The sequence below is a fragment of the Panthera onca genome, chromosome A1 (genome assembly GCF_046562875.1).
Source record: "Panthera onca isolate mPanOnc1 chromosome A1, mPanOnc1 haplotype 2, whole genome shotgun sequence".
Lineage (NCBI taxonomy): Eukaryota > Metazoa > Chordata > Mammalia > Carnivora > Felidae > Panthera > Panthera onca.
The window spans coordinates 209,194,416-209,210,196 of NC_138339.1; the positions used below are offsets into that span (position 1 = coordinate 209,194,416).

General features: G+C 36.3%; 1 long non-coding RNA gene across 1 annotated transcript in view; it reads right to left on the reverse strand.

The window, feature by feature from the left end:
- Window positions 1–15,781, reverse strand: part of LOC132682011 (uncharacterized) — a 174,171-nt gene that overhangs the window by 151,637 nt on the left and 6,753 nt on the right. The window contains exon 2 of the long non-coding RNA XR_009611400.3: window positions 12,385–12,500. This is a non-coding gene — a long non-coding RNA (uncharacterized LOC132682011). The remainder of the gene's footprint in view (window positions 1–12,384; window positions 12,501–15,781) is intronic.

Sequence of the window (15,781 nt, forward strand, 5' to 3'; positions counted from 1 at the left end):
GCTAGACACTTCACTGCATTCAAGGGCATAGGATTCTGGAAAAAGCTTCTATAAAACTGGATACCAAAGCCAGCACCTCCAGGTGTAGCCTCTTTGTCATCCAAGGGCTTGGAAGTCCCCAAACCAGCACCCAAGCCTGGAAATGGCTTTGAACCTGGGAGGATGGATTAATGGAATATCAGGGATCCAGTGAGGTATCAGAAAAGTTCTGTGACTTACAACTATTCCATTTCCTTCTGGGGACTTCATGTTTTTCTCTTAGCAAATGAGAATAATTACCCATTTCCATCCAGCCCTGTATTCTGAGAATACTTTTGCTGAGCTCATATCTCTGTTTCCTGTTTGTTTACCTAAGGCTTTACTCCTGTCCCAGCACATCTCTGCCTGGAAATGCAATGCAGAGTAATCTCTATATGAATGTACGTGAATTATTGCATTAGTGAAGGTGACTGAGGTCAATCTATGTAATGGTAACAGAACAGTAGTTGTAATAGTAATAGCCAAAAATCAACACAATAATCACCAATTGTTTGACAGGGTCTGTATGCTAAACTATCACATTCCTTATAAAGACCTAAGAACTGACAAAAGGCAAAGTGATATGTTACTCCAAGGTATCAGGATTAGGTTCAGCTATGTATGAAGGTAAATCCAAGTTAGCCATGGCCTAAACACATAACATTTTCTTATTTCGTATACTATGGTCAGAGATCAGCAATCAGGGGCTTATATAAGTTTCACAAAGTTGTAAGCAACTCGACTCACTACAACTTTTGGTTTCACTGTTCTGCTATGGTGAAATTCTGTAAAGCACAAAATAGCTACTAGAGCTTCAGCTACTATATCCACACTCCAGCCAGGAGGAAGCATGAAGGACAGCAAATTTTACTCGGTATTTTTACTTTTTTAGAAACTAGTCTTGTGACCAAAATCTCTCTAAGGGTTGTTGAGAATCCAAGTTGACATATACTTGACTAACATTTGGGGACTTTAGTGAGGTATAGATAGCAGAGTCTGCCTTGCCATCTGAAATTTTACTGATGACAGACATTGACAGGAAGCATCACAAGGCCAGAATATGGAGATTTTCAGCAATGTGAGATGAAAACACTTCTTTGAAGAGAAAACAGTCTATGATAAAACCAGAGATCTGCCAGCCTGAAAGCTGCCCACTCTATTACTTCATTGAAGATGTTTGCCATCGAATCATGTAGGCAAGAACTGGCTGAATCCCAGTGAGGGATTATGGCACTGTGAAATCAGTAAATTATTACATTGTATAAGCTTTAGTTGCATGCATTCTTTTCTAATCTTGGATGTATACCCATGATTGTGACTCAAAGCTTATACAGGGTATCACCTCTAAGCATGAAATGTCCTTCCTCACATACTCTTGTTGTCTCCTACCCAGAAGTCCTCAAACTGAAATACTCTATTACTACAAACATCAGTCAACCCCATCCAGAACCAAATATTCAGTAATGGACACATAGGTAAAGAAGCATGCAGGAATAAACAACAGCTTAATTTTGATCTAACAAGTATATCAAGACGCATTGTCATTTTTCTTGGAGGGTAAGTTCCCAGAATATTGTTGCTGTATGGACTTTTGCAATACTTACTCCCAAAACATCAACCTCAGGCAGGTTTCCAGACACTTATTTCTAGACTAGCCGCATCAGAATTGCCTATGGTGCTTTGGGAAACAGATTCTTAGACACCAAAAGAAACATATTAAGTATGAATGGGCAGTAAAGAGATATAGGACCAGAAGATTCTATTTTATACTTGAAAATATTGGGGAAAACATGTAAATCAAAGAACCAAAGAATGGTTAAAAATAAATACCTACAGATAGCTTTTAGTTCAGAAGATAGCTAAACATGAGTAATAATCTGAGTAATGTGAAATGGTTAGCTTGGTGTTGTAGTACTGAGCAGAGAAATTGGAGTAATAGGCCAGGGTACATTTCTTACTTCTTTGTGAGAGCTTCATCGAATATTCCCTCCCCCTTTATTTTGTCATGGTACTAGAATATCATGCTTTTAAAAACTGCTTTTATTTATCTGACAACCAACATATTTCTCCAATTCCTCTTTGATCATTAATCAAATATTTTATGGTGTATGGTATGACACAGCACGATAGTACATTTATATTTCAGCTTGAGATAGCTTTAATAAATCATAAGGATGGATATATTATGTTGGTAGTTGTATAAATTATGCAAATTTTCTCTATACCAGAAATCAAAAAAATATATGGAAATAGAACAAAATTTTTAAAAAGAAAATCTAAGTGAGCAATTATTTTTCCTAGACAATCGGCACATATATTTGACTACTATTTACCAACAAATGAAAATTTTACAACAAATTGTAACTTAAAGGAGTCATGAAAAATGTACACATCTTGCTTCAGTTTCCTCTTTTTATGCCAGCTATTTGTGTTCCTGATTACAGAGAAAGACACAATGCTTTGGATGTATGATTCAGTCAACAAATTTTACTAGGTTCTGTTAATGAGCTAAACATTGTGCTATATTCTGAATACACAAGGAAGTAGGACATGGCTTAACTGAATGGACAGGGAAAAAAAACTCTAAATAAATAATGATGAAACTTTTCTTGGGGCTACAATAAAGTAATGGGTAAAGCGCACTGTGCGCGGGAGAAAAAAAAGGAATAACTGTGCCTGAGAGCATTTAGAAAAACTAATCAGAGGATTGGAGTGTGGTTTGAAAAAAATTCAGCTGGTGTTAATCAGAAGGAGAGGGAGCAAGGACATGTAAGAGGGGATGGCAAGGGGCATTGGGTATACGCAGGAACAAGGTGTACTTGGTGGGCTAACCATTTGTTTTGACTAGATTTTAAGCTGCAAGGGAGACCTATACTTCCGGGAAAAAAAAAAATGAGTTTTAAAGGACAGAAATTATCCTTTAGCCTGAAAAAAACTAAAAGAAAGGACAAAATATATAAAGAAACCCACTATTTTTATGGCGCTAAACATAAGGCAACAAAGTACACTGATGCCTGAGAGACCTAAAACAAATGTGGTGAGATTCAATGTTGCAATTTATAATCCCAGACTGTGGTGCTGTGGTGGAGTCCCTCCCTAAAGCATGGGTGGAGGCCTTCTCAGAATAAAGGCAGGCGATGTGCAACCTGACCCAAACAACTCCTATGCACGTATGCATAACTCTGACACCACTCTGTAACTTGGACTGTGTCTAATTAGACTATATGTGTCACCATACATGGGAAACAAAGAGGTAGAAATTGCATAAAAGGCTACACCCCACTGTGCTTGGGGCTCAGCCTTTTGGGGGGGTCTTAGCCCGCGACCCCGGGGCCAAACGAGTAAAGCTGCTTCCTGGGAAGAAGAGCCTCCGTGTCCCATCTCTCTGCGCGAGAATCCTGCTACAGTGCAGGAGGAGCAATCCAAGCAGAGCCCCACTGGTTCCAGGAATACAAGGGTGGAGCTGCCAGTCTGGTGAGACCTAAGAGGCTGCAATACCACAAAGGAGAGAGCTTCATACATAGAGAAATCCTGAGATCTTTAGAGTTCCCTTTGAGGATTCAGCACAGCACTGAACACCCTAGGCATAACAGTAAATTGTCTGAGGTTGGTGGTGGGGGGGCAGGGAGGGAGGCAAGGAGAATACTGTAAGGATTAGAGATCACAATTCTGGCACTCACACAGGACTGTGTAATAGTGTTTATTCCCTCTGGCCAGAATGGAAAACCTTGTAATTCTCAGGGCAATGTGTAATCAGACTTATATTGCTTAAACAGTGAGGAAAATTGGTCCTAGACCAAAACCCATTCTCTTAAGTAACAAAGCTTAAAAGAAAGACTCAAAAGGATCAAACTTTTCCAAGTAACTTGGAAACAAAGAAACAAAGTAAAATCCATATTGCTAGCATCCAATCAGAACTTAGAAGGCATGCAAAGAAGGCAACTATTATCCATAATGAGGAAAAAAAAAATCAGTGAATTGATACTGACTCAGAATTGACTTGGTGATCAAAAAGACTGAAATCTTGCCATTTGCAGCAATGTGGATGGAACCAGAGTATACTACGCTAAGCTAAAGAAGTCAGTCAGAGAAAGAAAAATACCATATGATTTCACTCATATGTGGAGTTTAAAAAACAAAACAGATGAACATAGGGGAAGGGAAGGAAAAAATAAGAAAAAGAAGAGGAAAACCATAAGAGACTCTTAAATGTAGAGAACAAACAGTTGCTGGAGGGCTGTTGGGTGGAGGGATGGGCTAAATGGGTGATGGGCATTAAGGAGGGCACTTGATGGGATGGGCACTGGGTGTTATATGTAAGTGATGAATCACTTAATTCTACTTCTGAAACCAATACTACACCATATTAACTAACTTGAATTAAAAAAGAAGAAGAAGAAGAATTGACATTACAAGGAAGAAGACCTTCCTCTGCCCTGTGGTCCTTCTAGCTGGACTTAGAATTAAATTGATATGAGACAGATTAACAGGAGAAAATCAAATTTAACAGACGTATGCATGGGAATCCACACAGACGTGAAATTCAAAAGACAGTTACGACACAAAAGCATTTATGAGCTAAGGAGAGGGGTAAGATCTGAGGATACAAAGAGAATGAACCATTGGAAGGAAGATGAAAGGCGATCTTTTGAAAAACAAAGGTTGTCCTATTATGCAGGTAAGTTTCTTAGGTAAAGTGGAGTCTCTGTTAATAGCTCTCTTCCCTATACCAGCTTTTCTTTCCAACATAAATTTAGGCAGCTATAGGGGAGGTAGAGAGCTTTCTCTACACCTGCTGGGTTTTACTTTCAGCTCAAAGTAATCTTTGTGTCAAAGTGGCACATTTTGGGGCGTCTCATCCTGCACCCTTCAACACAGATGATAGGACTAGTAGACAAGGACATTAACTCAGTTATTGTAACTATTTCACATGTTCTAGAAGCTGGAGGAAAGACTGAATATGTTCAGTTGTGATGTGGAAGGTATAAAAACTTCCAAATTAAAATTCTAGGTCTGAAAGCTACACTATCTGGAATGAAAAATATACTGGCTAGAATTTGCAGTTGAATTGACACAGCAGAAAGAAAAACTAGTGAAACTGGTCATATTAATAGACCCTATCCAAAATAAAGCATAGAGGGAAAAATGTGTTAATAAATAAAACAGAGCTTTTAGTGAGCTGTGGGACAACTTCAAGGAGCACACTTGAAAGGAATCAGGGCAAACAGAAAATACATTTTAAGAAATAAAGGCTGAAAAGAAACCAAATTAATAAAAACTATAAAACCACTGATTCAAGAAGCTGTATGAATCCTGATCACAAGATACATGAAGAAAAATACAGTTACATCATAAGATTGCTTTAAATCAGCAATTATATATATATATATATATATATATATATATATATATATATATATATATATAAAATCTTTAAAACAGCCAGAGAGGGGGGAAAAACACATTTATACACAAAGGGACAAAGATGAGGGTGAGAACATATTTCATATTTCTCATTAAAAACACTATGAGCTAGAAGATAGTGGAGCAACATGTTTAAAGTATGGAAAGGTCAAAAAAAAACTAACAAACAAAATTAAAAAAACAAAACAAAACTGTCAATCTAAGGATATATTTTTATTCAGGGGAGAAAAATAGACATTCTAAAACATTCAAAAACTGAAAAAAATTAGCATGCCTGCACAACAAGAATGTACCAGCAAGTCCTTCAAACAGAAGCAAAATTAAAGCAGACACAGTTCTAGATCGACACAAAGGAATAGAGAGCACTGGAGACTATAACAACATTCACCAATGAAGTTTTTCCTTATTACTAAAATCTACTTGAGACAGCCAGCTGTGTAAAGTATAAATGGCTATAATATACTGGGTACTATATAATATATGTTGAAATAAAATACATGACAATAAGAGCACCATAGTTGGGAGGGCAAAAATATATTGATTGATGTAGGAAAGAGTGTAATATCATGTGAAGGGGGATTGTGATAAAGTATGTGTGTATACTATAAGTCTTAAAGCAACTACTAAAATAATACAACAGGGAATTATAATGGATAGACCAACAAAGGCAATAAAATGAGATTAAAAAGTATGTTTAAAAAAAAGGCAGAAAAAGATAAACAAGTGAATAAACCACAGGTACAAAAAATAGAAAACGGGCACCTGGGTGGCTTAGTCGGTTAAGTGTCTGACATAGGCTCAGGTCATGATCTTGCGGTTTGTGGGTTTGAGCCCTGCGTGGGCTCTGTGCTGACAGCTCAGAGACTGGAGCCTGCTTCGGATTCTGTGTCTTCCTCTCTCTTTGCCCCTCCTCTGCTCATGCTCTCTCAACAATAAATAAAGGTTTTAAAAAATTTTTAAATAAAAAAAAACTAGAAAACATAATTCCATTGTATGTTATTCTGGAAAAATCTATTTTAAATCAAAAGGTACCTATAAGTTTATGTTAATAACTAAAACCTAACTTGAAACCCAAGTGCCCATCAATAAATGAATGAGGCAAAATATGATACATCCATATGATGGAATATTATTTAGCAAAGAAACAAATTTTGTTTAAATGTTTATTTATTTTGAGAGAAAGAGAGAAAGAAAGAGCATGCACATGTGTAAGCAGGGGAGGGGCAGAGAGAGAGAGAGAAATCCAATCAGGCTCTGTGCTGTCAACACAGTGTCTCATGCAGGGCTCGATCCCATGAACCATGAGATCACGACCTGAGCTGAAATCAAGAGAGTTCAATGCTTAACCGACTGAGCCACCCAGGCACTCCACAAGAACAAATTTTTGATGCACACAAGAAGAGCAATGAATCTTAAAATTGTTTGGTAAAAGAACCCAAGCAAAGTGTATGATGTCAGTTTTATAAAATTCTGGAAAGGTCAATGCATCTATAATGATTGACATTGGGCCAGTGATCAGAGACAGAAAAGTGGAGGAAAAAGAGAGGGAGAGGGAAACTTTTGAGGGTGATGGATATGTTCCCTATTTTGATTATAACAATAGCTGAGCAGGTGCATACATAAATCAAAAATCATCAATTGTTATACTTAAAATGTGTGCAGTTTATTGTATGTCATTTATACCTCAGTACAGCTTCTTTTTAAAAGAAGATGGAGATAAACCTAAAGGTGTAGACTGTGGAAAGGTTGTGAAGGAACCTTGAATACTTTGGAGTTTTAGTTTTATTCTTTAGGTCATATATTTCAAACTGGGAAGGCAAGTAGGCCTGGCTGTAGGCGCCCCATTGTTGTTTTAATTGGATCAGCATTGCCTTTTACATGTAGTGATAAGATTGTTTTCAATAAGAAATTCTGCAGTTACAAAAGCAGTTGTGAAAGCGATTACCTTGTTAATGGGGGTGAGCAGAGCCAACACTGCATGAATTTGAGAATGGTGGCAGTCTATTAATTTCTCCATTTCTTCTTTTTCTACTATTTGCTCCATAATTCTTTACTAAGACAACCAGGAAAAATGAATCTCAAGGGCTCTGCTCCCCTAAACATTATTCCTTATTCTTTTAAAGGAAATTGATCTTTTAATTTATGTTTTTATTATTCCTAAGACTTGTGAGGGCTCGTCATTTATGATTTTTTTTCTTACCTTGATGTCCACCAGAGTGTCTATCTATGCAAGTATTACACAGAGATGTTTTAATAAATTGAATAAAATTAAATTTATCATCCTAGAGAAGGGAATACATCATTATAAATTCATCCTGAGATTAAATACTATATATTATATTTTTAAAAAATGTTTTAAGTTTATTTATTTGAGCGAGCAAGGGAGGGGCAGAGAGAGGAAAAGAGAGAATCCCAAGCAGGCTCTGTGACAGCACAGAGTCCAATGAGGGGCTCAAACTCATGAATTGTGAGATCATGACCTGAGATGAAAGCAAGAGTCTGAAACCGACTGAGCCTAATACAGTATATACATGTGCCCCACTATATATTATTTTTTTTTAAAAGAATAGATGTGCTTAGAGTGGGCTGGAGATATATAGAGTGAGGGATAAATGAAATAGAAAGGGTAGAAAAAAGTATAGAATTAACTTATGTTCTTATCAAATTTGTTAAATGTTAACCCTATTTTCAATTATTTTCCATTTCATAGAATGTAGAGAAGAAATTAAATTTTTTTGCACTGTAATAATATCCAAATCTCATTATATTAACACATTTAACCCACACAATAGTCTTTTAATCTATCCCTTATTAGTCTTCCTTCAGAGATAACTAACTTGAAACTTTAAGCAGTAAATATATTTACCAAAGATCATAAAGCCAGAAAAATAGGCTGGGTTAGGATATGAGCTTACATGTACATAATTTCTTCTTTCTTCTAGATCAACATTTGCAAAACTTGGTTTCCCGGGTCATTGCTAACTAGATAATTACAATGAGTTTCCCCGCAATAAGGGTTGCACTTTTAAATTAGTTTGGGGGGGGGGGAAGCTGAAAAGTAAATTGGGTGTTTGCATATTAAAGGCTCAGTTCACTCCTAAAGAAAAAGAAACCTGCTTATACTTGTTTAACTCAGCATTCCATAAACTTATTTGATAACAGTGTCCTTTATAAGACATCATTTAATATAGGATGGATTATTCATTTTCTGCAGCACACAGGTTGAGAAATATTGGTACTGTAATATTTCAGCATATATGTTTGTAAATCACCCATATAAACAGTTGGGTACTTAATGTTCCAAATGACAAGATAATTGGTATTACTTATGTGTAAGTGAAGCTCAAACTACTAATTTTAAGGTATAGAGCTTTCGAACTTTTGAAAAACACTCCTAAATCATTTCTTCTTAAACCAGGAGAAAATACATCACAGAGCACAAATAAGGTAACATTTCCAGTAGAAAGAAGTGGTTAAGAGAAGCCAACAGTTACTAAGAAGTCAAACCAAACACAATAAAAATGTTGTAGAGCATTTAGGATATTTCAATGGCATAGCAATGGTCTGAATGGAGATTTTAAGGGAAGTGAAGCAGTAGAGACAATGAACAATACATTTGCCAAGTCTGAAAGGGAAAAACAGATGGTCCAAGAAGGATTTCATTTCTAAGATGGGAAGATTTAGGGATGTCTATTAACAGAAAAAGGGTCCAGCAGAGAGGTAAAGATTAGACATAGAAGATTTAGGAATGCCTGGGTGGCCCAGTCAGTGGAGTGCTTGCTCTTGATTTTGGCTCAGGTCATGATCTCTCAGTTCATGAGATTGAGCCCCACATTGTGTTCTGTAATGACAGCTTGAAGCCTGCTTGGGATTCTCTCTCTCCTTCTCTCTCTGCCCCTCCCCTGTTCATACTCTCTCTTTCTCTTAAAATAAATGAATGAACATGAAAAAAAAGCTTCAAGATGTAGAAGATTAAAAAAAAAAAACCTCTAGTAAAGGTCATGAATGAGTTGAATGTAAATTGGATGAATCCACACGTGGCTGGGAGATTATACATGAAAACATGATTTTTGGAGATTTAGCAAAAAAAAGCAAAAATCCCAATATTGATCACACCTCTATTTGATAATTTATCCTAAAGAAGTAATTCAATGGACTGAGGTTCTTGCACAAATAACTTTGTCACATTGTAATTTACAATAACTGAATATACATTCTTTAATTTCCAAGTGATTTTTTGATAAGGAGTGAATTACTCAACTGTGTTTTTGTACTTTGTTTAATGCACAATTTATTGGCATTAAGTAGTACTAAACAATCAACATTTTAGATACCCTAAATACTCAATTATATTCAAACTAGAAATATGATTATATACTATTCAGAACTTGATACTGAAATCAGTTTTAAATAGAGCTAACATCATGGATTTAAATTAGATATTTTATCCTTTCATTCTTACTCTAATTCTGATTGTTATTGTCATTTTATTTTATTATTTTTTTAAATGTTTATTTTTGAGACAGAAAGACAGAGCTTCAGTGGGGGAGGGGCAGAGAGCGAGGGAGACACAGAATCCGAAGCAGGTTCCAGGCTCTGAGCTGTCAGCACAGAGCATGACGCAGGGCTGGAACCCACAAACCGTGAGATCATGACCTGAGCCGAAGTCAGACACTTAACGGACTGAGCCACCCAGGCGCCCCTGTTATTCTCATTTTAATTCTTACTTATGTCTTTACAGATCTGTCCTGACAAAGCACAATAACTTTACCCATTTATCCTCATCCTAGGAATTCAAGTTAAAAATATAGCCATCTCATATCTGCGAAGGTTATAGGATCTAGATGATCTGTCTATTCTTTATCAGGAGAGGGCATTCCAACCACATTTGTTCATAAACTACTTGGGCTGAGTTCGTTGGCCATTAAGCCAATAGTTTTACCTTCTTACATGGGATTTGCTGCCTTTTTTATATTAAAGTTCACCTTCATATTTTGAAATCTGATGTTCTACATCAAAATGTTTGTTTTTAAGTTTTACATGGCCAAAAGTACCTGATCTTTGGTTCTGTCATTATGATATATGGACCTAGCTTATAGGTGTAATTGGAAATTTGTGTACGTCTTATCAGTATCTCATTATAATTAGTAGGGTCATCTGGAGGTTTTATGTACACGGAGATGAAGGATACAGTCTGCATTGTTAGTACTTTCCTTAGGCCAGTTGGCTAATCCATCATTTTGGAACATATAGTTAAGTTAACCACCCTCTCTCAGTGTGGTTATTGATTGCGAATATCAATTCCTCCTCCATTATCCCCTCCCCCAACAATAAAAATAGTCTTTACCCCCTCACCATGATTTGTCTGCCTAGGAAACATTTACAAATAATCTATTCAGCTAATTCTACGCATACATTATTGTGGATCCCAGCCAGGATTCTAGCTTTTCAAGATGTATTTTACATTCTAAATTTCATCTGAAGTAATGCTTAGTCCCAAACAATGATATAATGGATGAAAATTTTAAGTAGAAGAAAATCTTTTTGGGCAGGAAGCATTTTTAATCTGAAATCATGCCATAACAACAATAACCTACTGTATGTGTATGTAATCAAAATAATGATCATTATTTATGGGGAAAAAGTAAAGCAAAAAAATATTGTATTCGAACTGTAGACTTGTCCTCTATTTTCTTAATTTTGAATAAAGAGTTACATCAGGAAATTGACTGACTAGGTTTGACTTTGTTTTTGTTTTAACTGATAAATGTTGTGATAAGTTTTACAAGACCATGAAATTGTATTGTTGCCAAATGGCATGCTTATGCAAATTCTCCAGAAGCCTTTTTTCCAATGATAATTATAGTTTCCATGTCGTAAGTACCTATTATGTGGCAGGCACTGTGGATAGACTATCTAATTAATTTTTCAGACAACCCCATGAGAAAGGTATTACTATCCCCACATGCAGATGAGAAAACTGAAGATAAGAGAGGTTAAGTAATTTGAAAAAGGCCATTCAGCTAAGTGCCAAAGCCAATATTAAAAGGAAGGTACCTTTGAGTCCAAAGTTGGTAGGGTTGCTTTCTTATATTTTTCTGCCTCTGTATTTTTAATTTTTTTTTCTGTCTTTTAAGTCAAAGAGAGATAGGAAGAGGATATGAAGATGAGCATGTTAGCTTTTGGAGATACTTAAAGGCTAGAGTAAAACACATACGCACACACATACGTACTCTAAATGTTGAATTGAAAATATATGCATATCTTTTCTATGTGTTTGTGTATGTGTTTACGTATCGACATACATGTGTAGATAAAAATTATTAAATGTTGGATTTTTAAATGATGATAACTACTTTGAATCAACCATTAAAATATTTACAGCTGAATCTAGGTGTTTACTTGACTATATACTGTTTTGCTTGGACAAAAGTAGATATCTCACAATGCCACAAGAGTGTTTAATGTTTCACTAAAGAAACTAATATATTTTTGAAACAGTGTTGCAGAATTTTATTTTTGATTATAGATCTGTCTGATATTCAGAAACCTTTTTCAGTGTTCTCACTTTGTTCTTTGTTGTAACAAGAGTTCATAAAAAACATATGCTTTACAAAGTGCTGATTAGATCAAGTTGTGTGAAATGGGTAACACCTCAGAAGACAGTACCATATTAGACATCAAAATAACTTCAAAAATTTGGAGAAGTCGCCATAAACAAACAGAATAAAATGATGTTTGCTGACGAGGAAGTAAAAAACAAGAAAAATAAACTGAAAATCATGTATGATTAGTTACTTGTGCCTCTACAGCAGGAAAAATAAGTCCTCAAGATGCCGCTAATGTAATGTGGCCACTACAAAAGTGTGTGCAGACCTTGTGCATATTAACAAGGGCATTTGGGGTGCAGGGTGAAGGTAGTGTCCTTGCAATCTCAGTTACCTGTCAGAGATGACCTCTTCCTAGCTCCTGGTGATGATTGTACTGACACCAACACAGGACTCTCCACTGTGAAAATTCCATGGAAACACAGTTCAGCAGAATATCATTACTTCTCTCTATTATTAGCAAATGGAATTTGAAATTATTTTATGATTCTAACCTTGGTGGCTGAAAAAAAAGAAAGGAAACAGAAAGCTCTCTTTTGCCATCATGTAAATGTTAGTAATCATATTAATGATGCTAATAGTAGCCACACTTAATACAAACATTATTCATTACAAAATAAAAGGATCACCTCAGTAAACTTCAGCTGAGGTTTCAAGAGAGTCATTTCCTAATGTCACAATCTGGTAGGTGTTGGTGTTGGGACTCAACACAGAGGTGTTTGGTCTACAGCGCCTACATCTCAAATTTCTCCTTCTGCCACTGGCTTCTCGAAAAGCTCCTCAAATCCATTCTTTCTGTGGCAGAGAAACTCGAGTTACCTGGCTTCCTTCAGTTAAGATCTTTTGGACCTTGGGGCCCTCTACTGTTCCCAAGTGACTCTCTCCTGCTGCTTTATACTCTCCATCCCAGCTCCTCTGTGTACGTTCTGCCTTCCACTGGTGTCTTCCTCCTATTGGAATACGTCCCTAAAATTGCAGGAGAGATTTGCTTCTGCCCACTAGATTTGTACCCTCCCGCAAAACTGAGGAGGGAAACTATCCCTTCTGCCACTGGGTTTTTCCTCCTTCTTACCATTCTCCTTCATCCTGATACTATGTCACCTTTTCATAAAAAAATATTTTGTCTTTTTTTTTTCCTGAAATGACTTATTTTAACCAATAAATAAAAGTATATGCTTAAGAAATCAAAGAACCCAAGAATTACATGGAAAACCAAATTCTTAAAGTCTTGGGAAGTGATGGCACTGGATAAAAAATTAAATATAAGATCTAAAGGGCAAAGATACAGAGGGCAAATAAATAAATATGGATGGTGATGGCTGATTCTATTTGCATTGAGGATATGCAGGACATAAAAAGCTAAAATTAATTAGTGCCTGAAGCTTGGCTGGATGCTAGGGAGAAAACCAAAGCTCTTGCCTTCACAGAGTCTGGGAGGATCCAACATCAGTGAGAAGTAATTAGAATGAAGAGTAACAAATACTACGACAATGGCCAGCAGAGAATAATAATGGTGCCTATGGAGGGACATCTATTTATCCTCAGGGATTATAGGGGAAAATTCCTTTGATAAATGATATTTGAGTCAAATATTTTGCTGAACAACTTCAAAAACCATGGAGCTGATCCATCTGGCTCACCGATCTCTTAGTTATTTGGCTTCTTCATGACTGATGGTAAAAATACAAAGCTTGAAAAACTCTTGATTGTGATATGAAGAAGTTAGAGTAGGAAATATAAAGATTATTAATAATAATTATAATGATGATAATGATAAGGTGTTTGAAAGTTCTAACTTCAGTCCAGCATTATCTTTCTGCATGACTCAATAACTACAAATGGCTCTTGAGTACTATCTGGATAAGAGTAAAAAATTGAATACTCTCTCTAAGGCTGCTTATCCTTCCATTAGGAAAACGGGTTTTGAAAAACCAGAAGGATTTCTCCTCTTCCTCCTCTTCTCTCCTATGCATGACACTTATGCACCACCCTTGATCTCATTACTGGAAACTTCTTTCCCCCTAACATAAGCCTATGGTTCCAAATTGAGATCAATAGCTCAGGCATCTTTTTAATGCTGTAGGTCTGTAGTTCCAATCGCCTCTTCCACATCTCTAAGGCATATCTCCCACAAACTGAGCATGTTCAAAACTGTATGAATCATTGCTCTGTCCTCAAACCCATTTGATTCATGCCTCTTTTCACTCCCAATATGCCATCAAGGACAGCTATTATTTGTGTTTCTTTTAAACAGCTGTTGATGACTGGCTTTATCCAGTATCACCTTTTTCCCCCCTTTAGTTTCACTGGTCTTTCAATTTCATGAACACATCATTGTTATCATTCTTTTTTTCCAGGCCCCACAAACATGCTTTTACTCCAAAACTTTTTCTGCCCAAACTATTCCTTACACCTATGAATTCCTATTCAGTCCTCAAGTCTGTTTAGACATCACGTGTCCCAAAAAGTTTTCACTGATACCCAGAGTTTGTATTAGAATTGCATTTCCATCCATTCATTTAAAAATATTTATCAACCTCATATATGTTCTAGGTGCTGTTAACTTCTTAATGAGTGTCATAAGGACAGCACACAAAAAGGACAGGTCTGGAAAGTAGAAGAATGTCCATAAGACATGCCAAATAAGTATTTGTAGGATGAATAGTTAGGTTACCAAGAAATTAGCCAGGCTGAGAAGACAAGTGAGAGCATTTTAAGCAGAGATGACAATATGAGTAAATTACAAAAATATAACATGTTTGAGGGTGGAGAACTGGCTGTGTAGTTTAATAAGCAGCAGATGGGCTTCTTCATGGATAAAGAGAAGTTTATAGCAAGCATACTCTATACTTATCAAGTACATTGATTGAACAAGAGGAAGAGAGTTGGGGCAGTAACTAGAAAGCTATCTGAAAATAAGGAGTGGTAGCTTTACATTTTTTTCTGCAAAATTTTGAGAGATATCCAATTTGGAGGGGACTATACATTAAATGCAAGAAAAAGAGGATTTAATTCATGAAGAAAATCACAATTGTGGCAAGAAGGGAAGGAAACTAGAGCCTGGACAGAAGGGCCAGGAACAGAAGAAGGAAAATGTTGATGAAACTAGAGGAAAATTAAGGATTTTGTCATTATTTTTATTGGTTGCCTGAAAATAAGGACACAGAAAATTACTTTTTCAGAAATTTCAATATCTCTATGAAGAAAACATTGTTGTTGGCTAAGAGTTGGAAAGGAAAACATAAGGAGAATGATAAAATTTTGGAATAGCCAAGACAGGAAAGAGAATGAGGCTGGAACTTGAAATAAGTGGAGAAATCTCTATTGTGCCAGTCGATCCTGGAGTGACTCTTTCCACTTTAAACCCCACCACCATATATCAAGAGCTTCCTGGGGGTAATACAGATGTTTCAGTGGTGGGACCATCCAATCAAGTTCAAAAGATACCTTTATCAGAGCCCATAACTGTTCACCTTAGTCCTTTCTCTGAAAACCTTGCCTTTCTTTTACGCGACACTGCTCTTATAAATCCCCTGGGAAGAGATCTACTTTCTAAATTAGGAGATGTTGAATTGGTCTCTCAAAATCTGACTCCTAGATTAGATTTACAAGAAACTCCATTAGCCAATCCAGATTTAGTAATCTATATTGATGGCTCTTATGCCAAAAATTCTGAAGGGAAATATCAAGCTGCACGTGCTGTAACTACTAAATGTGAATTATGAGAAAAT